General features: G+C 46.4%; 1 protein-coding gene across 3 annotated transcripts in view; it reads left to right on the top strand.

The window, feature by feature from the left end:
• The first annotated feature begins 491 nt into the window (after positions 1 to 491).
• Positions 492 to 26,099, top strand: part of SYK (spleen associated tyrosine kinase) — a 94,006-nt gene continuing 68,398 nt past the window's right edge. For 2 of the 3 annotated variants that reach the window (XM_058566033.1, XM_058566032.1), the window contains exon 1: positions 495 to 670. The gene's annotated coding sequence lies outside the window, so the exon portion shown is untranslated. Of the gene's footprint in view, positions 671 to 26,099 lie in introns of all 3 variants that reach the window. The other variant, XM_058566034.1, reaches the window with a different exon arrangement.

Below are 26,099 nucleotides of genomic sequence, written 5' to 3'. Positions count from 1 at the left end.
TTCCTGGGGCCTCCTGGTCACCGGCCGGCAGGAGCGTCTTGGGTTGGTGACTGGGAATACACAGCACAGTGAACAGGATTCTGTTCCTGGGCAACTACACAGCGAAATGGGCGTGCCCCTGAGTGGCTGTCGGTCCTTAGAAGGATCAGGCTGCAGGCGAGGTGGCGAGAGGTTCCTGTTGGTGACAGGGCCCCTTCCTTGTACAGGACCAGCCTTCTGCACCTGGGAGGAAATCGGAGCGCCCACCAGCTCCTCTCCCCTCTGCACTCGCGCCTCCCGCTTCCCAGGCCCACCCCACGGACCGGGTCCCCGCGCGCTCCGGCCGCCGCTGCCCTGCCCGGGGCGCACGGGACGCTGGGGCACTGGGGGCGCACAGGGCGCTGGGGCCGCTGGGGGCGCTGGGACCATCTGGGCGCTGGGGCGCACGGCGGCGGGGCGGGCCCGGGGCGGCGGGGCGCGGCGGCCGGGAGGAAGTGCGGGGCCTGCCCGGGCGCGTTAAGGAAGTTGCCCAAAATGAGGAAGCGCCGCGCGCTGGGCGGCTGAGGCGACTCCGGCGGCGAGAGAGCGAAGAGGAGCGGACGGCCCCGCGCTGCGCCCCGAGCTGTCCCCGCGGACGCACAGCCCGCCGACCCCGGAGTCCCGCGCCCCGCCCTCGCCACACCTGGCACAGGTAGGAGTGGCCGCGCGCTCCCTCCGCCCGTGAGAACCTGGAGGACCTTTGGGCTGGGGCGGGCGGCGAGGGAGGAGGCGGCGGTCCTCCTCCTGGGCGGGTTTCTGTGCGCCCAGCACACGGGGCAGGTACGCTCAGGGCCTTCGGCCTCTGAAATCAGGGAAATTTTGATGAGATCATTCGGATAAAACGATAGGCTGTGCCAGCTTTTCTCCTAAGCCTAGTGCCTCTCGGGGTTCGGCTCCGGCGCGGGGCGCGGCGGCTGGGGCTGGCCCGCGGACTGTGCGGGCCGGGACTGCGGGAGCCCGGCGAGCGCGCCCAGTGCGGAAGCGGCGGGTCCCGGGAAACGCGAGCGGGCATCCGCGGGCGCAAGAAACTCGTCCCCGAAAGAGCACATTTTCGTTTGGCCGTGCTTTACATAAATCCACTGGAAAACTCCACTGTATTTAGCGAAGTGACTCAATGTAGAAATGTTCGTATGCCTGCAAAGGTTTTTATATACATTTCTTTTCCTACAGAAAAAAAGAGCGGTTGCATAAAAACGTGCAACTCTCTGAACCACTACTAAAATTTACCATGATTCCTCTTTTTTCGGCGCATTTTCATGGTAAAGTAACTTAATTAGCCAGTGAGTGGCTCGGAGAGCAGGAAAGTTTCATGTAGTAAAATGAAAATTTGAGTTAAATATTTTTTTAGCAATATGGCTCCAAAACCTGAAACCCACCTAAATAATCGTACAAATGCTATTCATTTTTTTGGTCGTTTGAATGTTCTAGAACGAGAAAGACAATCATTGGAGAAGTTAGAGTTTGAGTCTTTTTAAGTTGGAAACGGTGTTGCAAATTATTTTCATGAGTTTGCCTGACTCGCCAAAGGTTCCATTGCACCTGGTAAAACTGTTCACTGGAGCAGTCATTCTTTTTCTTAAATCCCCGAAGCATTTCAGCGTGTAGTTTAAAGAGCTGGAGATGTCCCACATCTGAATCTTCACATTAAAAAAAATTAATTATGTGGTGACTGAGAATTTCTGGAAGAAATGGAATTGATTCTAGTATCTGATTTCTTTGTTTTAGTAAGAACAAATTTATTGTTATTACACGGGCAGCATTTTAATTAAATGCAGTTAAATTTATCGATGTGCCCCCACCCCCCAAAAGCCCAGATGGTGCATGGATATACTTGTATTTGAGCTAAAAGATTTTAATACTTGTAGAATATTAGATGTTTTAAGTAAGAAATCTCGGTTGAAATTATTTTATCAAATCATTTTGTTCTATCTATACATTTGATGTATTTAGAGAAATTTTGCAGTAAAATAGAAATTGATTTGTATTATTCTCTGTATTGGGAGTGCTTCGATATGTAAGATTTTATGAATAGTCTTAATAACTAGAATGTTTTTAATGTTTTAATCTGGGATAAAAATGAAGTGTATACTTTAGGTCTTTACCTTTCCTGAAGGATGAAATTGGCAGAAAGATCATTTTGCTAGATTTGCATTTCAGAAATAACTCACCACAGCCTTCTCTAGGCTCATATTTAATATTCCAAGTGTAGGTCTGATTTCTCCGTTTTTAAACCAAAGACTTCTTAGTAGGATACCACTTATGCAGCACATAGCATGTCCATGACCATTATCCAAAATCCTTGTGCTAAGATATGTTTTGGAATTCGGGATTTTTCAGACTTTAGGATTCAAATTTAGAATCTAAATTTCAGCGTTGAGAGGGACGTTTCTCAGAATGCAGAGAGGTGCGCATGCGTCCTGACACCATGTGCGCCATCCGTCTTCAGCGCGGTCTCAGCAGTGCCCTGCCGTCTCACCCGTTAGTGTTTCTGCGCTGACCGTGTGAGTGGTCTCGCTAAGGGGAATAAAGACAGCCTACAAATAGCTGCGTGTCAGCCTAGGGCAAGTGTGGTCACTAAATGAGCTTCCCTAAAACTTACCCCCAAACCCTGTTTTTCAGAGCTTTTTGGAGTTAGGGCCCAGGGACTGAGCCTATTAGATCCCATCGAGCTGCCGTTTGCTTTTGAAAGCGAGTTGCATTTCTGTTGCCAGAAAGTCACACTGTCCAGGGATTAGATGAGCAGTTGCCGCCTTTTCAGGAGCCCTGAAATGGCGAGACCTTCCTGACTTTTCAATGATAGTGGCCCACATGGAGATCCTCCGAGTGAGGATGGATGTCTCATCCTTAAGGAGGTGCTTTCAAACAGGAACCGTACTCACAGGGGGTCTCGTCCCCCCTTACAGCTGCCGTGTGTCCTTGGGAGAAGTACTGTTTCAGAGCCCTGCGGTGGCTCTGTCTGTCAACTGTGCCTGAGGGATGGCGGGCTCTTTTATAATCTGAGCTCATTTTTGCTTCCTCAACTTTCACTGTATAGATTATTTCAATTATCTGCAAACTCACCTCTTCTCTCCCCGTTTGCAAGTTTTAACATTTTCCTCCACTTCTGGATTGGGTTAGCTGTAAATGAGTGGAGAAAAAAATTAGGAATTTTGGCCTTTGGGGAGAATTTTTTTAAAAACAAATGGACATTTGTTTTTCTTTTGAAGCAATTGAAATCAAAAGGCAGAGTCTTAAAGAGAGATTGGAGTTAAACTGACTGACTTAAATTACGTCTGGTCATCTCACTCTTCTACTTTGGATTTGAACAAGTTAGTTCTTTTTCACTTGGAAAAGGAGGTGTTTGTTTTTTGTTTTTTTACTGAGCAATTGTGGGAAGATAAGAAAAAACTAGGCTGATTGGACTTTAAAGGAAGAGTTCATTTCTTCATTTTGATATAATGGCAGAGAAGCTTTCTATTAGCTTATAATTGTGTCTGACCAAATGTTAGCTTGCGTCAATTTGAAATTTTTTTGCCTTTAAGAATTCTGTATGGGGCCGCCCCGGGGCTTAGCGGTTAAGTGCGCGCGCCCCACTACTGGCGGCCCCGGTTCGGATCCTGGGCGGGCACCGCCGCACCGCTTCTCCGGCCATGCTGAGGCCGCGTCCCACGCACAGCAACTAGAAGGACGTGTAACTATGCCATATGCGTATCTACTGGGGCTTTGGGGGAAAAAAGGAGGAGGATTGGCAATAGATGTTAGCTCAGAGCCGGTCTTCCTCAGCAAAAAGAGGAGGATTCGCATGGATGTTAGCTCAGGGCTGATCTTCCTCACACACACAAAAAAAAGAATTGTGTAAAGCTTGCCCTATGAATCTTGGAAGGCGGTTGAATTGGAATCTTAAGTACAGTCAAATTTAGCCACGGCCAAAGTTACCAGTAGAAAGAAGAATATTTAGTTTATTACAGTAAGTTTAGTGAATCGACTCTTGATTCTTTTATTTCTGGGAAACCACGTGTTTATTTTTGAAGGCTGCCAAAGGCTGATGGTGGGAGGAGGAAGGTGAGGATGATTTAGAATATCTGCCATACCTTGATTACTGAGGGGGGTGTACTGGAAGCTGTCATGATGAATTGTATGTGGTGTGTAGCATCCTCTGTCCTGGGGGTACCTAGCTCTGGCACTGGGGTCCTGGCTCCTGAAGCTGGTGGCAGCACCCCTCACTGCTGTGCTGGAGCACTGGAGGGGAGCACAGATGTGGGAGAGTGCTGGGCATCCATGCTGAATGTGAGATGCCTTGATCTGAGTGGAGGCTGAGCAGACAGCAGGATCCACAAGCAGAGTCCCGGGCTGGTGTCGGGGTAAGTACAGGCCAGGCCTAGATGCGGTCAGTGGGAGAGTGCAGAAGGATGGAGGAGGGCCTAGGGCAGTGTGTTAGGAAAAGCCACATTTGTATGTTGGTTTGTTTCGTTATATTCCACATGGCTACAAGGAGCCTTGGAATGTCCAACGTGTGACCGTGTCCTTTCTCTCTCCATCTGTCTGTCTTAGTTGATGAATCTGCATTCTGTCCTGGTCATCCTGACAATTTATTAAATCTATCCATTTTGGTTGAATTGTCATGGAAATGTTTGGTGCAACCAAGGTTAATTTTTCTTTTTATTTAATTTTACTTTATAACAATACTTTCCTGTCCTCTAGTACTGCTCCCTAAAAGCAATCTTTTAAAATTTTTTTAGCTATTTCTTCTAGAATTCTCCTCCTTACTTCCTGATAATATGCTCATTTGCTTATTTTTTTTTTTGCTGTATCAATTTTAGACAGCGTCTGCCGACTTCCTACTCTGAGAGAGGAGCACTTGGCAGTCCTAGCCTCCCACACTCAGGGTGACCCTTCTATAATTGGGGTTAAGACGCCGTTTGGTGTCTCCTCTGCTGTGATCACATTTGCTTCCGCAGCAAGGCGGATATTACAGTTCCCTCTTCTTCCTTGTACCCCGTTGCTTTTCCTAGGGTAAACTCTTGTTTCTGTGTTTGTTCAGGTGGTCTTCTGCCTGTTATGATTGTCTCCTGACTCTCTGACTCTCTTAATAGCTAAAACCCCCCTTGACTCAAACCCCACTGAGTCAATATACCAAGCGATCTATCAGTTTCATTTTTCTCTCTTTTTTTCTGGAAGCCTCCATCTTCTTGCTGCGGTCTGACAGTTTCTCTTCAGTCCCACTACACACGTATTAATAACTGAAGTGTGCTTTAGGGAGTTGGCTGACAAAGTACATCTTCTGGGGTCTTAACATCTCTTCTCAACACTCATATACCTTGTACATCCATTGTCGTGATCGTTGAAACCTCACCTCCAAGCTTTTTATTTCTATGTTATTTATTTGTTTCTACATTTATTATTTTTTGTAGCATAGGACTTTTATAATTTCTTCCATCAGGACATATTCTGTGTCATGCTTAGTGAAAGATTATTTTTAACTCTCGTTTAGCAGTTGGCATCTACATTTTAATCTATCTCAGTGTCCCCTCTGTATTTGCTCTGACACTGACATTTTATTATCTGATTGATGGGAATGTGTGTTTTCCCGGGAATGAGGAGTCCCCAGGCCTTTAATCAGACCGCTGGCCTGGATTCCCTTGATTCCTGAAGCAGGGGCTGTGCGATTTTAAATGGTGTTCCCAGGGAGGCTTTCCTTGCTCTCACCTTGCTCAAGGTGAGAAATTCTGGACAGACGGAATAAGGTGAGTAAGCTGGATGATGGTTGTGGGTTTCTTCAGGACCGCCGTGCCCATGATGTTCACGGAGAGAGCATGTTAGTGCGTTCTCACACCTCCGTGGCCATGGGATGCATTAATTCTTGGAGCTTCTTGGGGACTGGGGCTCCTGAGTCCGCCAGGTGACCTCCTGCTGCTCTTTACAAGATCCTTAGGCTTGGCTTGGGTGGAGGCAGAATGCTGTGGTTCTTTTCGTCTTAAATGCTCAGACTATTTGAATCATTTGATTGCTATAATGCCTCAAAGTCACATTTACTGAATATTTTTATTGACAGTGTTGAGAGTAGGGGGCTGAGGTCCCATTGGGTTCAAATCCCACCCTGTGTTTTTAAGCTACTCTTTTAGTCTTTGTCACTGGAGCAATCATGAGGTGTTCATTGGTATGCACAATGGAGACCACGACCACGAGTGCAGTGCGGTACCTGGCCTGTGGTTAGAACTGACGTGTCACAGCCTCTCCCAGGTGGGGGGCCCTGGGAATCCGCCCCCACCATCTTGGATGGAGGCTAATGACAGCACTCCCAAATGGGCCAGGGATGACTAAGGACCATTTCTAAAGTTAGTTTCTCTGACCTCCAAGGTGGAGAACTTTCTATCATTTTCTTTTTGAAAGTGTTCAAGTGCATAACTGATGCACAGGTACATATCCATTAGTGAAGAATTCAGACAGGCCAGGCAATATCGAAACCCTCCTTGACACCCCCCTCACTGTGGGAGGGCAATTTGGTGTGTTTTCTTCCCATCTTTCATCCTCCGCATTCACAAGTGTGTATGTGTGTGTATTTTCAGAAGGTACAGTGTTGGCATATGGGCGTGTGTGTATGTCTTCCTAATACTGATAACATTCTGCAACTTTTTTTTTTAATCCACAACATGCCAGGGTTGTGGGAGCTCTTCTTATCAGTGATCATTGCATTTTATTCTACAGAGTGGAAAATTTGATCGTTTATTGATAGACATTTGGGATTATTCTCCTAATCTTTAATATTATAAACACAGCTGCAGTAAATGCACTTTTTCTGTCATTCTTTCCCTCTTTTACCCTTTGCATTGTGTTTCATGAAAGTGTCAGGTTAATCTTAATCTCAAAGAAGATCTTCAGCCCTATCCATCCTGTTGTTCAGTCCGTCTATTGAGTCTTTTAGATTTTAGCAAGCAGATGGTTAATTTCCAAGGAATGTAGTAAATTCTTTATTTTGTAATGACCCATTAGGCTCCTGCATTTTTATTACTGGTCCCAGTGTGGACATTCTCTTACTTGCTCCGGGACCTCTGTCTCCTTTGGCATCGGCTCATCTGTTTGCTCATTTGGTGCCTTCCTGCATGGGGTGGCTTTCTTGATGTGCTGGTATTTCTGGGAGGTGTGCAGGTCTTTTTTTTGAAGTGTCCTAAGAGTTAGTCTTTCAAGGCGCATTTGCTGTGTGGCCCTGTCCCCCATGAGATAGGTGGAGGGTGAGATGCAGGATGAGCCAGTGTGACCAGTGTGTCGGGTGCAGGGGCTCCCTGTTTTTTGGGGACACGGCCTGCGCTGCCTCTCTGAACGCGTGTCTTTTCTGCAGAGGGCCTGCTGTTGCTCTTAGGGATGTGGGCAGCTGAGGAGTTGGAGAGGCTTGGCTGCCTGGCTGTTCCTCCCCCATGCCACCCAGGATCTCTCATTTCCAAGGCACCACACCCTTGGGGCTTCTCCCACCTTCCCAGCCAGCCCCTGCCGCCTGCACTTGGGCTGCGGTTTCCCTCTTCAGTTTGAGCCCATCTTCTATGCAGCTTTCCAGAAGAGTGATAGTCTCCAGTCCACTGGTGGTATGCCTCCTGTGCTCCCCAGCGTGGTTATGGATTTATATTCCATGTTATTGTTTTTAACGCTCTTTCTTTCCTTTCTCTGCATTTATAGCGGCTGCGTATGCTTGAAGCGGAAGTCCACCACTTCCTTTATTTTTTTTAGCAACACCAATCAGCTGATGGTCATAGCTGTGAAGGAGGTGACAGCGAGGAGGAAGGAGAGGAGCTCACTAGAGCAGGGTGGGTCGCAGGCTTGGGGCTTCTTTGGTCTGCACTGTGGCCCTGGGTGCTGGGCCGGCTGGCCTGTAGCTGAGGCAGGAAGTATGCTAAGGAGAGGGCTGCGTTGTCAGCTTAATACTGATTACTAGGAAATTACCAGTCCAAAAGCATAAAATTCTTAGAAGCATTTTAAGGATGCGTAGGATGCTAAAGGCGGAAGGGATCTTAGGGACCATCTAATTCAACCCACTGAGAAGCAGTGAGGCCCACAATGGTGAGGTGACTTGTCCAAACACAGAGTGATGGTCCTGGGATTGGAAGCCTCAGACCTAGGTGTTTCTAATCCAGGACCAGAATTCTCATCTGCTACTCTGATAAGGAGTTTAAAAGGATCTGCTGTCGTGCTAGTGATGAGAAGATTTAAAGTCCCATCAATGGACACCAGGAAGCCTGAGAAGGCAGAGGCATGAGCTCAGTGTGACGTGTCGATTTCACTCTTTTACCAGTCGTTACAGAAAACTTATTATGTTTAATGGTTTTGTGTTGAAAAATTAAGCTAATTCCATAGGAATTGGTAAAAAAATCTGAATCAATGAGAGGTTAATAAGAGAACATCTGATGCTTTTGCACGTCTCCTTTCAACGCAGATTGAGCGTACTTCCAAATTCACCATCTGCAGTGGGAAGCTGGTTTGAAAGGATGCACCAAGCCATCGTTTACACATCAGGCCTTCACATCTGAGGCTGTCCCCACACAGGGCAGAATTGCTTCTTTCTGCATGTGTTACTGTCTCGAGAGTTGGGAGGGGAAGTACAGGGTGTCCTGATGGGCTGGAATAGAGCAGGGGGAGAAGGAAAATTTCAAACTCAGTTCCATTCCACTGTGGAAACAGTTGTGATAAAGGGGGGATTTCAAATGTTCAAAGAAAGACAGCTTGACAACTGCGGAGAAAGGATGCTTTCTAGAAAGAAGACAGAAAAGTCATGTACGATTTCCCCAAAGGAGCCACCAATGTCTGCAGAGATATGTGCAAGATATTTCTTCTAGCTTATCTCCTCTAAAAACACTCTGGAAACTATGTCAGTAACCATTCATAGAGGAATGGTGTGGTAGTTTGCAAGAGTCACTGGAACAAAGTACCAAAGACTGGGAGGCTTAAACAAGACACATTTGTATTTTCTCACGGTTCTGGAGGCTGCAAGTTCAGATCAAGGTGTCAGCAGGGTTGGTTTTTTCTGAGGACTCTCTCTCTTTGGCTTGTGATGGCGTCTTCTCCCTGTGTCCTCATGTCACCTTCCCTCTGTGTGTCTGTGTCCCAATTTCCCCTTTTATAAGTCATATGGGGTTAGGGCCCACCCTAATGACCTCATTTTAACTTAATTACCTCTGCAAAGACTCTATTTCCAAATAAAGTCCCATTCTGAGGTCTTGGGGGTCAGCACTCCAACATACGAATTTGGGGGACACAACAACTCAGCCCATAACAGGCGGTTAAGTGAAGTCTGACCTCTCCTCACGGTGTCTGTGCTGTGCTGCCATCAGGAGCACGAGGGAGCTCTCTGGGGCATCCTGATGGAGAGATGTCTAAGATGAGGTGAGCATCGTGCACAGGTGGTGATGGAACATCGTGTGCATAAGCGCCAAACAAAACTAAGCAACTTAAGATACTTCAGATACAGTTTTTCTTCCGCCTTAGTTGGGCAAAAAAGTTTTTGAAAAGAAACATATGAGAAGACTCAGAGAAAAAATGAAAAATAAAGATGATGAGAAGAGACAAAGTCTACAAGATCTTAAGGCAAAGCTTCAATGGAGAGGGAGCAACAGACCCAAATGCTGCGTGGAAAATCAGTGCAAGGCACAGACGGCATCTCCCAGCAGCCAGAGGAGGGCACGTGGCTTCTTAATCAATGGTCTTGAGAAAACTGGCTAATAATTTGGGAAAAATAAAACTTTGCTTTTTATACCAAAATAAGTTCCAGGTTGACCAAAGAATAAAAATATAACAGTGAAATTATACCAGTACTAAAAGAGAACTCGGGTGGGTTTTTAAATAATTGTGGAGTGAAAAAGGCTTTTCTGAATATGATAGAAAATATGAAACCATAATAGAAAGAGTGCTGAGTGTGATTTCCTAAAATTTTAAGAAGTCCCTGTGCAAATGAAAAATATATGTGAATAAGTGAGGAAAAACCCAGTAAGATATATTTATTTTCAAAGCCTGTGGGAAAGGACCAATAGCCTTAATATGCAGTGAGTTCTTTCAAATCAATGAGAAAAATAAACACAGTCCAATAGAAAGATCAGTTAAGGACAGAAGCAGGCAGTTAAAAATGCAAATGAACCAAAAGGGCAGGATATGCTCTGCCTGTCTGTGATTGAGCATCGATTCACGGGTTTGCTGGGGGACGGGGTGTAGGAAGGGGGACACTCCCACAGGTGGGCACTGGCAGGGCTGTTGGGCAACAGCTTCTGAAATTTAAACACATGTGCATTGACTCAACGATTTCCCTTTTAGGAACTTATTACACACGAAAATTGACAAAAGTGGGGAAATGTATATGCATACGGTAACTCATTGCAACATTTTATTTTGTAATAGCAAAACAAAAGAAAGGAAAAAAGAAATACATATCAGGAGGGAGACTTGTTAAATGAATTATGGTGTATCTATGCACTGGAATCCTATGTGGTCTTTTTAAAAATGTAGAATCTTTGTGGACCAAAATATAAAGATGTCCAAGTTATATTCAGTGAAAAAGCAAGATACATTACTATGTATGTTTTAAAAACACATACATGCACATAATGGTGTAGGCCACATTGCATTGCTGTTTACTACATAGAGATGCAGGTCGGCCTATACAGGTGTGTGTGTGTGTGTAAATATGCAGAGCCATCTGGAAGCAAAGTCACCAAACTGAGCAGCAGTTACCTGGGGAGGGCAGTAGAATCAATTTGGAGAAAAAAGTGAAATGTACATTTTCATTCTGCATACAGAAGCTTGCAGTGATCCTAATAAAATAAGAAGGTTTGCTTGGGTTGGGGGAGTAAGTAGGGTGAGACCAGGAAGAGAATTAATTCAGAAGCAAAGCATCCATCATGGCTGTTGGGCCCCTTCTGTCTCCTAACAAAGAGTTGGGCCTCAAGAAGTCAGGTGGCTTGCCCAAAGTTGTACACCCGAGGTTCTCAACCGTGCCTGCACACGGCCGTCCCCTGAGCTTGCCCTTGCCTCACCCACTGATGCCCCTGCCACCTCCAAAGATTCTGATGTGGTCTGGCGTGTGGCCTGCCTTTGACTGTTCATTGTTAAGGCCTCCCACCCTTCCCCCACCAAGTGCAGGAGCTAAGGCTGAAAACCACTGGTTTAGAACGAGTTAGTAGGATTTTATAGCACATGAGCACATCTTTAAAGTGTGTGTGCTGGGTGTGGTGACAGCTCTTTGTGCCTTTGATTTTGGAGATTCTGGGCATGTTAGATGTTAGAGTGATGCGTCCTCGTGTGTGTGTGTGTGTGTGTGTGTGCGTGTGTGTGTGTGTGTTGGGGGGGTGAGAGAGAGAGACAGGGAGAACTCACGTGCCTTTGTGTTGTGAACACCCCGTTCCTTGGAAGCCTGGTGCATAAGGTCTGAGGTCTGTGGGAGTTCAGGAGGAGGGCGTTGGGTGAGAATGCTCAAGTGTGCGCCCACACTGTGAGCCTCGTAGGAGATGAACGCACATAAAATGATCCTCAGGGGAGGAAGGCGGGCACTGGTCTGGTAGAAAAACCCACCGTAACAGTTTCTATGCAAGATGTCGAAGTTTGGATGGTTTCCATCTTTAGGATTCGTTTTTAGCATTGTTCCCAGTCCACTGTACTTATTTTCTGCTGGATAGTTTGTCATCTGCCTGTGTCCTGTGAGATGGTTTTTTCTCACGAGAAGGACGTGAACAGTGTCGCTCTGGGTTGACAACTGGGGCCATGGTTTCTTGGTGTCTGTGGCTTGGCTTCTGGGCCCCAGGGGCTGCAGCAGATGGTGACGTGGGGACTGCTCTCTGTGGGCCATTTTAGGACGGTCTGTGCTGTGCCCGCCCCTGCGCTGACTGCCCGTCTGCACTCACACGGGGAGCCCTAGGGGCTCATTCTGTGCATCCGTGTGTATACTTTGTCATCAAACTTCTAGGACGGGGCTTTAAACGTCCAGTTCCAAGAAGTGGCTCTAGAGCTCTCTCTGGGGCAGCATGGTTGGTGGAAGCAGACCAGGCACCAGGTGTGGATTCGGTCACTCCTTGAAACTGCTTAGACCCCCGCTGCCTCATCTGCGAGAGGTGGCTTCCATACCCCCCCCGGGTGGTTGTGGGGCTCCGAGATGCTCTGTGCAAAGTGGCAGGCCGACTGGCATGCAGAGAACAGGCGCCTGCAAAGTGGAGGGGAGTGGGTTCAAGACACCAAGGAGCTCATAGTCTCTGGTTACCTGGGGATTGAAAAAAGCCATCTTTTATGGGCAAAATGGTTTCAGAAGACATTATGCGAGGGTCACAGAAACAACAGTGTCATATGACGGAAACAAGCCGTCTGTTCCTTACTGACACATTTGGGAGCCCCGCTAGGTTTTAGCCAGCGAGACTTAGGGAGTGTGTTTTCCTCAGTGGTCTCCTGTCCCCAGTCATTGGACAAGGACACTCCCCCCAGGAGTTCATGGCATCACTCTTACCCTGAAGCACTAAAACATTTTGGGACACTATTTTGGTCCTTGTCATGCACTTTTAAAATGTCTAGTTGGGGACCACGCCGTAGACCTTTCCATATGCTCCGTGCTCCCAGCATGGCACCTTCTTGCCCCTTCTTGCACCTTCAAGTTCCTTCCTCACGTTGCGGTGTGTCAGATATGACTTGGATACAGTAAACCGGGTATGTGGAGTAAAAGGTGTCTCTCCTAAACAAAAAGAAAACCTAGAGCCCCAGGTTTGGCCCAAGTAGGAGAAACGTCTAGAGAGGAGAGGTGTCTGGACCACACAGCCTGCCCCTTGGGATGAATTGATGAGATTCCCTTTGTCAGCCTGCTGTCCCGTTGGGTTGGTCCCGGGGGTTGCTGCAGGCTGCTCCACCTCTGACACCTGGCCCAGGTGAGGACAGACGGCCTTTCCCCAGCTTCCCGCCAAGAATCTAGAACTGTGCTGTTCAATACGTTGCCACCAGCCACATGTGACCATTTACATTTCAAATACTTAAAATTAAGTAAAATTTAAAATTCAGTTCTTGGTAGCCACATTTCAATGGCAGTAGCCACACGCGGCTCATGGCTCTGTGTGCGGCAGAGCAGAACAAGCATCTCCATCATCCCAGCACCATCTGTGGGACAGGTCTAGAACATCATGTTATACCCAAGCCCCACGCTGTCCTTCCTGGGGAGGCGTGGGGGATACCAGCTTCTGTCCCCTCCCACCTTTTCTAGCCCTGATGCTGCTGTTTGGAGAGTGCATTGGAACACTCGCCGTTTTTCCACGTGTGGACCCCAGGTGCCTCTTGGTTCCTTAAGGGGCTCTGACCTTGAGAAGTGATGGTGGCACCAGGACGCCCTCACCCTTCACATGAGACCTTGAGTCTTGTCCACAGATCTGACCTGGCCCTTTTGTCCTCAACACACCGACAATCTCCTACTCAACACAGCAGCCTCCCCCGACACACACACACACACACACACACAGATGCACACATGCATGCACACACATGCATGTGCACAGTACACACAAGCATGCAGCCACACAGCCACGTATCACATACGCACAAGCACACGTGCAGGCCTGCACACATGCACACATACCGACCACGTGCATACAGCAGGCGCACACATATGCACGACACATACACACAGCATACACACACCACGAAGGGCTAGCTTGGTGACAAGTTAGTAATGGGTCACAGAGGGACTGAAATAGTTCCCATTGTGGCCTTAGAGCAGTCTGATGGGAGCCCAGCCTTGGAGAAAGTCACTGATTGATGTGTCCTTGGGTAAGGCACACTTGGTTCCATGTAGTTTCTGAAAGAATAAACTAGTTTTTTGTTCAAGAGGACTTTGAGGTAATGGAGAAAACCTTAGTACTTGTTGATTTCTCTGCAGTTAAAATAAAACCAGTATCATTTTCTCAAAATATTTGGTATCTGAGGTTCTGTCCACTTAGAAAGGAAGATTTGAAGAGGGAAGGTGGTCCTTGTTAAGGCATAATGAAGACAATGTAATGCTGATCGCGTGACCTGTTCTGTTTTCTCAAATACAAGAGAAGAAGACTTTTATTTCTGGGAATGTGCATCCTGGGCTCATCTGAGGACTCAGAGAGCAGTGGAAGGACTGGGCAGGCTGAGAGGCAGGTGCATCCTGTGGAAGCCCTGCCAGCGGGCATGTGAGGGTGAAGGTGACGCCGGGTGGGACCTGCCCCAGCTGGGCGCCTGCGCTGTCCCCGAGGCCGGAGCTTGGGTGGTGGGTGACGGCCGTGCAGTGGGCTGTCTCTGGAATTCCTGTGCTGCTTAATTTGAGGAGAGATAAAATACCGCAAGAGAAGCCATTTGGAAGCGTTTGTGAATTATAGAACTTCCTTTCATGATTCAGCCTGTCATCAGGAAGTGTAGCAACGCGCTCCTCCTAAAGTCACCCTCGCACCCCGGCTAGCACTTAAGCGCCCTTGACGAGAAGGGACACGGGCAAGGTTCTTTCACCTGAATTACCGTGTTAGCAAGATCCTTAGGTCTGATAATTAGTGTCTGTGCGGAGGGGATTTGTTTAACTCAAAGCATTCTCCCGAATGATGCCTTCAGTAGTACTTCCGTAGGGTTCTGGGTACAACTTCGAATTCTTTGCTCCACTCTGTACATTTTCCCCTCAGTTCCGGAGCCCGTGTTGCTGCTCACTTCAGTCCTCAGCTCTGTCTGGATCAGTTTAGAGGCCCAGAACCTTCCATAGAGGCAATGATTCTAGAGCAGTGATTCTCCGTCCTGGATGCACCGAGACTCACCTGGAGAGCTGTAAAAAATGCTCATGTTGGGGTGGCGTAGTGGTTACGTTTGCCCGCTCTGCTTCGAGGGCCCGGGGTTTGCAGGTTCGGATCCTGGGCACGGATCTATGTGCTCGTTAAGCCATGCTGTGTCAGTGTCCCATATAAACTAGAGGAAGATGGGTATGGATGTTAGCTCAAGGCCAATCTTCCTCAGCAAAAAAAAAAAAAAAAAGAGGAGGATTGGCAACAGATGTTAGCTCAGAGCTAATCTTCCTCACCAAAAAAAGAAAAAATGCTGATGTCTGGGCCCCACCCCTGGAGGTTCTGAGTAAGTTTGGCTAGAACCTTAGCACCTGCATAGTACTTTAAACAAAAGGGTCATTCTAACCTGCACCTGGGATGGAGAATCACTGCTCTGGTCTAGAATGTTACATGGTTTTGTTGTTAATTGAGCTTGCTCATGAAAGCAGTTGCTTTTAGGATTTAATGTGCCTGAGGAACACCTGGGGCAGCACATTGGCCCTTAGGCGCTGACTGGTAGGCTGCGGTGGGCAGGGGTCTGCATGTTTAAGAAGCATCTGGGGGCCGACCCAGTGGCTTAGCAGTTAAGTGCGTGCGCTCTGCTGTTGGTGGCCCGGGCTCGGATCCCAAGCGTGCACCGACGCACCACTTCTCCGGCCATGCTGAGGCCACGTCCCACATACAGCAACTAGAAGGATGTGCAGCTATGACATACAACTATCTACTGGGGCTTTGGGGGAAAAAAAAGGAGGAGGATTGGCAATAGATGTTAGCCCAGAGCCGGTCTTCCTCAGCAAAAAGAGGAGGATTAGCACGGATGTTAGCTCAAGGCTGATCTTCCTCACAAAAAAAAAAAAAAAAAGCATCTGGAGTGATTTTGAAGCAGGTGTCTAGAAGGTGTGATGGCCCTGCTCTGACATTCTGCTTCTTGGTCAAGGCCTCTGAACCTTCTCATCCTGCATAGTCATGTCAGTCCCTGTGCTGAAATTGCCCTGCCCACCGCCAGCCCTGAGCCCTGCTGGATCGTTTGTCTCTGGGCTGGACACGTTTGCCCCTCGGGACGGTGCTCCTCCTCTGCTGCCTTGGAGTATGGCCAAGGAGAAGTCTGAGGCCCAGTAATTTACTTTCCTTTATAGGCCTCTAGATAAGAGAATCCAGGAGAAAAGTCCTCTTTTAGTCCTGGAAATTAATATAATTATAACTCTAAATATCTGTTCTACTCCTTTATTTAAATTCTCTACCTCAGGGAAAACGATCTTGCGTATTTTGGATCCCCTTTGCCCTTCTAGTATTTTTTTTGTTGAATTCTTTCACTCTTTGTTAATTTCCATTTCATTTTTCTCTAGTGCTCCATCCCGTCCAGCCTGTTCTCTACAATGTTAATATCTGTTCTCTTTTTGCCGTTTGAAATAACAGCCATCATTTCTCTCCCACTTTTCCCCTTCACCTCCGGCTTATTTCTGATGACTTTTCTTGCCTCCCCATGTCCTCCACTAACTTGTCTATCTCTAGTATGAGCTGCTGTTTAATGAAGTGACTATACTGTAAGTTCTTTGATTCCGTGGCTATATGTGTGGTCCTGATTTCATCTGCTCCTTGGGACAACTTGCTGGTGACGGCTCTTTGTGTGCTGTTTGTTTCTTCTATTGCTCCTCTCCTTTTATTCCTTTAGTGTAATTGTGTGGACCCGTAATAGGTTCCTCAACTTGGAAGTGAATCGTGTTAGGGAGTGGCCCAGGATGTGTTCCAGCCTAACAGAATATTTTCCTCATTTTCAGTAATGCTCTGTGTGTGTGTGTGTGTATGTGTGTGTGTATGTATGTATGAGAGAGAGAAAGAATTGGTTTAATATTTGTCTCTTCTCAAGGAGGCTGCGAGCCATTCAGAATCTTGGCTCCACTCTCAAGAAATGGTTAGCATCCCGGCTTGGTTCTACCGAGAAACGATAGATCCTGCAGCTCTGCAGGCTGTCTGAAGTCTGCAGCTGCCCCCTTCCTTGACCGTCTTCCCTAAGGGGCTTCATGCTCCCAGAGCGAGCCTTTTCAGCATTCAGCTCTGCTCCCCTCAGCTTGTTGTTCAGTAAGAGGTGTCCACTAGCTCCATGGCGTTTCTCGTTCTCGTTCTTGTTGTTGGGGTGATTTCAGAGAAAAGGGGCTCGTGACATCTTTACTCTGTCAACACCCAGCCTGTCCGATATTTTGATATTTATCTTACAGAACAACTTAGAGTGTTTTGCATTTTCATTGAATAATTGAGTTTCTGCAGGAACAGTTAAGACAAAACAAACAGAATATAGCTTCAGAATCACTAAAAAAGTTCATGTGGCACTCGGCGCTTCTGCCAGCCTCTCTGATCTACCTGGCCAACCAGGGCCGTTTTGCTGGTTCTTTGATCCGTTCATCACGTTGGTTTATTGGCCACCTCCTACCAGCCAGAAACAGTGCTGGGTGCTGGGGCCATTGCAGTAGCCAAGATCCTTCCCTCCACTCAAGTTGTTTGCAGTCAAGTTGAAAGAAAGAGCAGAACCCAGCACCAGGCTTTGATCAGATGTAACTTCATTTGTTCTTCCCAGCAACCACTTTTTTGGGGGAAAATTTAAAAATACAGAAAAGTGCAACAGCACTTAGAATTAACAAGTGTTGCCATTTTACCATTTTCGCTTTTATTTATCCTAAAGGAAGAGCATTCCACATAAAGTGGAGGCTACACCCTTTTTGTGGAGAGTGATTTGCCCAGGGCCACAGAGCTGGTGCGCAGCAGGGCTGAAGCTCAAGCTCAGGCCCCTCTGGGCACAAAGGCCCTTCGTTCTCTTACGTCCTTTGCTGCCTTGCTCTGTGCGCTAATTGATTGTGTGTGGTAGCCGTGCGGCTCATCTGCAGCAGATGCAGTACCTGTGTCAGTAAACCAGACAGATCTTCTCATGTCGTGGGCTGATTGTTGGTATGTGTAAATAAAGTCCATGTTTTTGAGGGTGCTGGGATGCGTTCGTTACAGAGCCAAACAAATACAGGGAGACGTGGTGATCAGGAGCGGAGGCTAATTGATATGAATTTTCCAAACATTAGTATCTCTTCACCCTTGTATTGATTTTTTTACGACAACCTGTAGTTTCCCATCTCATTTGTGACTGTTGAGGCCCCATGTGAATATTCTAGACGTCACTCAAAACTGATAAAGAATGAGTCTGAGACTTACATTTAGCATTCTTATCTAAGACCATGTCCAGTCGATCCTCATTACTCACAGGTTCTGTGTTTGTGAATTCACCTACTCACTAAAATTTATCAGAGACCACAAAATCAACACTCGTGGTGCTTCCGTGGTCCTCTGTGGACACGCACAGAGCGGCGAACATCCGAGTGACCTGACGTGCATGTTCCCGGCCTAGGGTGAACAAGACGTGCTCTGCCCAGGTGTCCTCTATGGGTCAACTGAGTGCCATGTGTTTTGAATTTTTGGGCTTTTTGTTGGTGATTTCACTGCTTTAAACTTGTCTTTAAAGCCCATATTATGTAGCGTGTGTTTTATGCTTTGTTTTTATATTTTTGCATGAAAAAACTTACATTTTTTAGATTGAATATTTTCTAGGATGCAGACACAGAGAGAGAATAGTGTAATAATCATGCGTATACTCACGACTTAGTTGTGGTAGTATTTTGCCATATCTTTTTTTTTGCTGATGTGTTTTGAAAGTAAACTACAGATATCATAAAATTTCACCCCCTAAACACTTCAATATTCTTCTCTGAAAAAAAGACATTATAATAATAGCGTTTTCCCACCGAACACAATCAGCACCAGGAGAACATGTGTAGTTACGGTGTGGTCCCCGAGCCCGCTTGTAGCAGCAGAACCCTAGAGGCTGGTGAAGAGGAACGTGAGAGCATGCTGTCCTGGGGGAATGGGCGAGAAAGTCTATATAGGAGGTCATCTCCCAGATTGAGGGTGCGCACCAAGTCATCACCCTGCCTGCCACTAGGACACCTGTCCTCACTGCCAACTGGGCATTTTCCAGGTGCCAGGCTGTGAGCATTTGAAGGGGATTGGCAGTGGATCCCCAACCTGCTGTTTGAGGCAGGTCTCACCATAATCCTCATTTTGCAGGTGAGGAAACTGAGGCCCAGCTGCATGGCTAAAAGCAGCAGAGCCCTGTTTGGACCAGGGACTCTGCCCTGAGCTGGGACCACGTCACAGACTCTCTCCTACCCCAGAAATTCAGGCTCTCTGTGACTCTACAAGGGGGTTCTGATAAAATAAGGCTCAGAAGACACAACTTGACCTTGTTCCTCAGGTGCAAGAGAAGAGTGAACACTGTCTTCAAAGAACAGCGCCCCTCATTTTGTAGAGATATTGTAGTTTTCTTGATTTAGACCTCAACTTTTGTTCAAGGTTGGGCATAAGGAAAAGAAGGGAATTAAGATGATAAGGGCCACAGTGTCTCCATAATTTGGGACAAAGTTATGGTTTATCAATTAGCCTGGTAGAAAATAACAATAGATAGTATCTAGGTGGGACATATCAAGGCTTGCTAACTGTATTCTATTGGGGAGGAGTGTGAAAAATACATATTCTTCTCCTTCTGCATTCCAGACCTGCACGGAATAACAGAGACCTAATCATTTGAGGCAGAAGTAGTTTAGGACTACTCAGAGCTCCTGGGGAGACACTATGGAGAGGATGTGTGCTGCGTGTCAAAGAAGGAGCACCGGGGGCCCTGAGGTTGTTGGTCTCTAGTGATTTGGAGTGAAATGGGGTGGACTGGTCTAGGGACTGGAGCACCTGTGGGCTGCCTTAGAGTTGAGTTGAGCAATTGGGTCTCCTGTCTGAATAAGACTGTAGTCACGTCTCAGTCACTCACTCGTTCATTTACTATTCATTTGACAAATGTTTGTGGACCAGATAATCGCATCTGAACCATTCATTCATACATTTGACATGGTTATGGACCATCTGTTATAGAATCATCATGTGTGGATTGTTCATTCATTCTTTCATCTGACAAATGCTCATGGACCATCTATTGTAGGATAGGCACCAGGTAAGGGTGAGCGAAGAGAGACACAGTCTTCCAGCTTCAGCTATGACATGTGACAAGCTTAGAAGTTGTCACTTTTATTCTTATAAGAATAAAAAAGAAAAAGCTGGGCTAGTTGAGAATCAGTGACTTTTCTTAGACCATCAGAGAACTGAGGTCTCAGGGCAGATTGCCGCCAGGAAACACATCCAGAGACACCAAAACCTGCTTACCCGAGCAGAAGCTGCCAGAGCCATAAACTGAGAGGAACTCTTAAATGGTCATTGTGGTGAATTTCTGGAGGCTGAATGTTTGAAAGAGAAACTCCAACAGGTCGGTCTCAGGAGGGTCTCCACTTTCTTGGGCTTTTCCTCTAGAAAGCTTGTTTTAAGAGTACCCAGGATATGTTCTATTGGGGTTGTAAGACACGCAGACACAGAAATGACTGGTATGGGGGAAGAAGTTCCTATACTCACAGCACCCTAGAAACAGGAGGCAGGCCACACTGGGCCACACGGGCTGGCACCAGGGTCAGTCAGGAGGCAGAGGTAGAGGGGTGATGTGGACAAGAGCCTTTATTGTCATTTCTGCAGGAAGAAATAAACGAGGCAGGGTGAGCAGGCTTAGGATTGGCAACTTTGAATGATTTCAGTGGGCTCTGCAGCATAGGGACTGTCCTTGGTTGTCTAGTACCTGACCCCAGGGGCAGGGGGAGAGTGGCCTGGAGTGTGAGAGCCGATAGAGGAGGTGGTTGGGGGATTGGTTGGTTTGGATGCGAAAGACACACTGGTAGGAGAGTCCTTTACTCTCTGCAGAAATTGACTAGCCCTGGGAGGGACAGCCTCTCCAAGATCAGCAAGGTCCAGATGTCAAAACAGCAGAAATACAGAAAATTAAAAGGCATGATTCATACAAACCTCAGCAGGTTCTCCTGGTAAAACTCTGAGAAAGCCCCTTGTGACTGGCAGGGTGAGAGGAAGAGTAATAATTATGCGACACACCCACAGCCTTCTCCATAACAACAGGCTCCTCTCCGGGGTAGAGAGCCATATCCCCCCATATCCCAGGGGAATCCTCATGCTCCAGTACCCTCCTGATGTCCTGTGTCACCTAAAGGACAAAAAACCCATAGACTCATAATCAACAGGAGTTGGGTTTCAAGTAAACTGATTGGATCATAGCAGGCAGGGAGGACTTTATGGGGCTGGAGAAAAACTGGAGAAATAATTCTGAAGGTCACAGCTCTGTAGCCCAGGCTTACAAAAAGATTGAGAATTAATCAAAATATCATTGAGTGCTCCCCTTCCCACATACCTTACCACCACACCAATAGGGGTGTAGCCTACTAACGGGATTACAACTGAAAGAGCTACAAGACAAACATGCTCTCTGAGAAGGAGTGTTTGGGGAAGATCAAAGTTGGTAGAGGAGACAAATGAAGGACACAGGAATGTGAAGTCTGGCATCTGTAGCTACAGAGGACGTGAACCCCTAGACAGATTAAGGTAAATCCTCACACTAGAGGCCTGCTTACCTCAGTGCCTATTACGTGATACAAGCTGTCCAGCTTTCAACAAAAAATTACAGGACCAGGGGGCCAGCCCTGTGGCCTAGCAGTTAAGTTCAGCACACTCCACTTCAGCAGCCCACATTCAATTTCCAGGCGTGGACCTACACCACTCATCGGCCGCCATGCTGTGGCCGCGACCTACATACAAAATAGAGGAAGATTGGCACAGGTGTTAGCTCAGGGTGATTCTTCCTCAGCTAAAAAAAAAAAAAAAGTTACAGGATCCAGCCAGAAGGGAAGAAAAATTACAGTCATGCAACACAGATCCAAGAAGCTCACGGAAAGAAAACCAAAGACAAAGGGAAAATCTTGAAAAAAAACAGATGATAAAATAAAAAACTCTTATATACAGAGGAACAAAGATAGGAATTATGGCAGACTTCTCACCACACACAACACAAACCAGAATTGCAATAGTGAAATATTTAAAGTGTTGAAGGAAGAAGAAGAAAAGCACCACCTAGAATCTTATATCCAACTAAATTATCCTTCCAAAGTGAAGGAGAAATAAAGACTTTTTTGACAGATAAAAACAGAAAATTCACCACTAGCTGACTGGCCCTACAAAAGCACTAAATGAAATTCTTCAGGCAGAAAGAAAATGATATAGATCCAAAACAACAGAGAAAATCAACAAAACTCAAAGCTTGTGCTTTGAAAAGATCAATAAAATCAACAAACCTTTAGCCAAGGTAAACAGGATAAAAAGAGAGAAGACACAAATTACCAATATTATAAGTAAAAGAGAGGTCATCACTACTGATCCGATAGACATCAAAATGACAATAATGGAACCCTATGGACAACTCTATACTCACAAATGTGATAACTTAGGTGAAATAGACTAATTCTTGAAAGACACAGAAAGTCACAGAAGGAAAAATAGCCTGAATAGCCCTATGTCTTTTCAATTTAGTTTGATAATTAATAACCTGCCCCCTAAAAAAGAGCACCATGCCCAGATGGTTTCATTGGTGAATTATACCATACATTTGAGGAAGAAATTATACCAATTGTCAACAATTTCCTCTTCCAGATAATAGAAGCAGAGGGATGGGGACATCAGTACGAACTCATGTTTACATTAATATAGATACACATGGATACGTGTAGAAATACCTTAGATATGTGTACATACACAAGTTAAGTATACACATATATATTTCCTTGCTCTGTCATTTGAGAAGGTCTAGAAACAATGACATCCTAGTAGCAATGAGCACACCTAGTGCCCAGATCTTGGTTTCTAATACCACTCTCCAATAAAAGGAAGAGAGAAATGATGGATTCTAGGACTGGAGGAAGAAATATACAGGATAAGCCTGGAGTATCTTGTAGTGCCGGAAGTGAGGAAGTGCAAAAAAATCAAAAACAAAAAAACAGAATGATGGAGGAATGTCAAAGGGATACAGAAGCCAGCTGAAAGTGCTCCCAATAGCCAAGCTGGAACAGTTTGAGTGACAAAATCAAGTAGTATTGGATTATAACCCAATGTATAAAATAAATGTCCTCAAATCCTACTTACATAAATAAATGGGGAAACTAGACAAATCCACTCTGCAGAAGAATTCCAAACAACTGATGTAGCTACCCCACCCTGAAGGAGGTGGAACAGACCTCCCTCTCTTGAAGTGTGGGCGATGGGGTTTCTTCCTTCCAAAGAGGATGGGATGGAAAGCGGATGGGGTGGGGGACCAACTTTACATTGGAGAAATCTGACCTCAGAAACACTACCTCGGGCAGGTGTCAAAATTCACATTAACAGCAATAAGTTGTGTCATAAGATGTGAGAAGAATGGCACTTTACCCCTGTGCGCTTCCTCCCCCAAAACACATAACCCCAGTCTAGTAACTGTGAGAAAAACATCAGACAAAACCCAGTTGAGGAACATTCTAAAAAATACCTGACCAGTACTCTTCAAAGCTGTCAAGGTCGTCAAAAACAAGGAAAGTCTGAGAACCCGTCAGAGCCAACAGGTGCCCAGGAGCATAACAACTAAACATAATGTGGTGTCTTGCGGTGGGGGGGGGGGGGGGGGTCCTGGAAGAGGGAAAAAAAAAGACGTTAGGTAAAAACTAAGGCAATCCAAAGAAAGTAATAAAGTATGGGCTTTAGTTGATAACGATGGGTCACTATGGGTTCACTAATGGTGAGAAACATACCATAGTCATGTAAGGAGTTAAGAAGAGGGGAAACTGGGTGTGGGGTATATGAAAACTCTGTACTACTTTTGCAATTTTTCTGTAAATCTAAATACATTCTAAAATTAAAAGTTTATTTAAAAAGTAAAAGAGAGAGAGAATTACAATCGCTGCCCTCATGGGGGAAACAGGCATTCATGAGTTAATCACACACATCTACATAAAGGTGAATTAAAATTAAGTCAGAACTGTGGTCAGTACTACAAGAGAAATGCACAGGGTACCATGAGGGGATTGGATGGTCTGGGAGCATCCGAGAAGGCTGAACAGAGAGTGAGATCTGAGGGTAGGCTGAGGCTGATGCTGGGGACAGGGTGGCAGATAAGCAGGGGGACGGTGGTGGATCTTAAGCAGAGAAGTGGCATGATCAGGTTTTGTTTGAAGAGAGGACAAGGTTGGGAGGCTGGAAGGTAAGAGGGGTGGATTGGTCATGCGTTATTTCCAGGAATGAGGAGAAGGGAACTAAGAGCACTCACGATTTTTGTCTTCAGCAGTTACATGGATGACTTTCTTGGGCTGAGGTTCTCAAAGGTGAGCTTGTGAAAACACAGATCGCTGGGCCCCCCCCTTGAGCTTCTGATTCTGCAAGTCAAGGTCGGGCCCTGAGCATTTCCATTTCTCACGATTTCCTGGTGATGCTGATGTTGCTGGTCCTGGGGCCACACGTTGAGAGGCACTGCTGTATACAAGGTGACAAGAAAGGAGCTCCAGATTTGGTGGAAAGCCCTGAGCTTGCATGTGGATGTGCTGGTGGAGGTACCTTTTCACGTGCACCTGAGGGTCTCTAGAAGCTATAGCTAAGAGCAGAGGCTGGCTTCCAGCATTGGCTCTACCAGCTACTGCTCGCGTGTTCTTCGGGAGGTAACTGACCTTCCTGAGCCTGATGTCTAGCTCTGTGAATTGGGGGTAACAGCAGCCGCTACCTGTAGGGATGGTGTGCAGGTCAGCTGACGCCCTGTGAGCAAGTGCTAACGGAATAGCTGCTACTTGTTTCCATCCTTGTCCTCTTGGTCATCATCATTCTCAGGGACATCCTGGCCGCACTAACGATGTGTACCTAACCTCTTTGTAACTCAAGTTTCTCGTCTGTAAAATGGTAATGCTTTTTGCATAGAGCTATCGTTTTTGCAGGTTTGGGGTGCAGGTCGGCTACTGTTACTTTTCTGAACACATCCTTGCAAGTCTCCTAGCCTCACCCCAGTAAACTCATCCCCCAGGCTGCTTCCAGCTTCAGGTACTGGAGAGGGTGTCTCTCCACCTTGAATCTCCAGTGATGTTTCGGAGTGAAGCCTGGCTGGACTTCTCCCAGCTCTTTTTCCAAGTGTGGAAGACGACAGCCTGGAATGATAAATTCAAAAGCCTGCTTACTTCACAGAGTACCTAAATGTTTAGTAGATGCTTGAAAAGCATCTCTGATCTCAACTTAAGGCGCCTCACCAGAGGCCCTCTCTAAGTTGTGTCTCCTGCTGGGACCACAAGTAGCTATTTGCCGGGAGATCTGGGATCACGGTCAGGGAGAGCTGGCACATCTGCTCTGACCCTGCACGTCAGCCTTCCTGCCATCAAGACCACGACTGCTCAAGCATGCCAGTCCCTGGTCCTGAATTAGCATCTTGAGGTCTCTGATAAGGCCTTTTCTAGGATTTCTCTCCTAGGCAGTCCAGTCTTCTGGTGGAATTTGATACTTATAACATCCTAGGGTTTATTATCTTTTTAATATAAAACAACCAAGAAAATTTTGGTATACCCTACCTAGCAATTCATGACCGAATTCACTTAGTAATGTCTCTTGGGAGAGTGCATTTGCTGCCTGGCACTCGTAGACACAAGTCTGTTTTGGTGGGACTCATGTCTTTGGGGTTTTGCTTCATTTGAATGGGCAATTAGAAGAGACCCGTTCCGCGGGGACCTGCACTTCTGCTTTCTGGCTGGTTTTGCATGCTTACGCTGGAGGAAAAGCCCGCTTTCCTAATTACAGACATCGCGCACAGAGGAAGTGCTCCAGCCCGTAGGGGATTGTCTTCTGCTTTCTCTCCATTTCCACTCTTCTCTTTTCCAAATACTTCTCTCCGTTTTTGTGGGCTTTGTTCCTTCCCACACTCTTTGCTGTCCTGGGCTTCTGATTCCAGGCCAGTATTTGAATCTAGGAAAGGAAAGTAGATGAAATGTATAGGAATCAAGTAAATTCAGAAACCATGACCTCAGATCGCTCTACCCGCTGTGAGTGAGTTTATGTCTGCTTGTGTGTCTTTTTGCCTCTGCAGCCAGCACTCTCCCGCCGAACACACTCTGATAAGAGCTGGGGAGTCAGCCATTTGCCATCCCACTTTTTTCCTGCAATTACCGTGTGGCCAAATCATCTTTGCCCCTTCAGCCACCTACTTTATGCATTGGGTATATTTGTGTCACAGGTTTATGAAATCTAAGAACACTATCATAAGCTTCTGTAATATTTTGCGATCATGAGTCCCTCACAATTATTCTTTAACTGACTTGAAAAAAATGATGGTGATTTTTTATACATATTCAGTAAAACTTGCTGTAAATT

The sequence above is a fragment of the Diceros bicornis genome, chromosome 22 (assembly GCF_020826845.1).
Source record: "Diceros bicornis minor isolate mBicDic1 chromosome 22, mDicBic1.mat.cur, whole genome shotgun sequence".
In the NCBI taxonomy this organism is placed as follows: Eukaryota; Metazoa; Chordata; class Mammalia; order Perissodactyla; family Rhinocerotidae; genus Diceros; species Diceros bicornis.
Note: the sequence above shows the minus strand (reverse complement) of the source record. Positions and strands in the feature narration are given on the sequence as shown.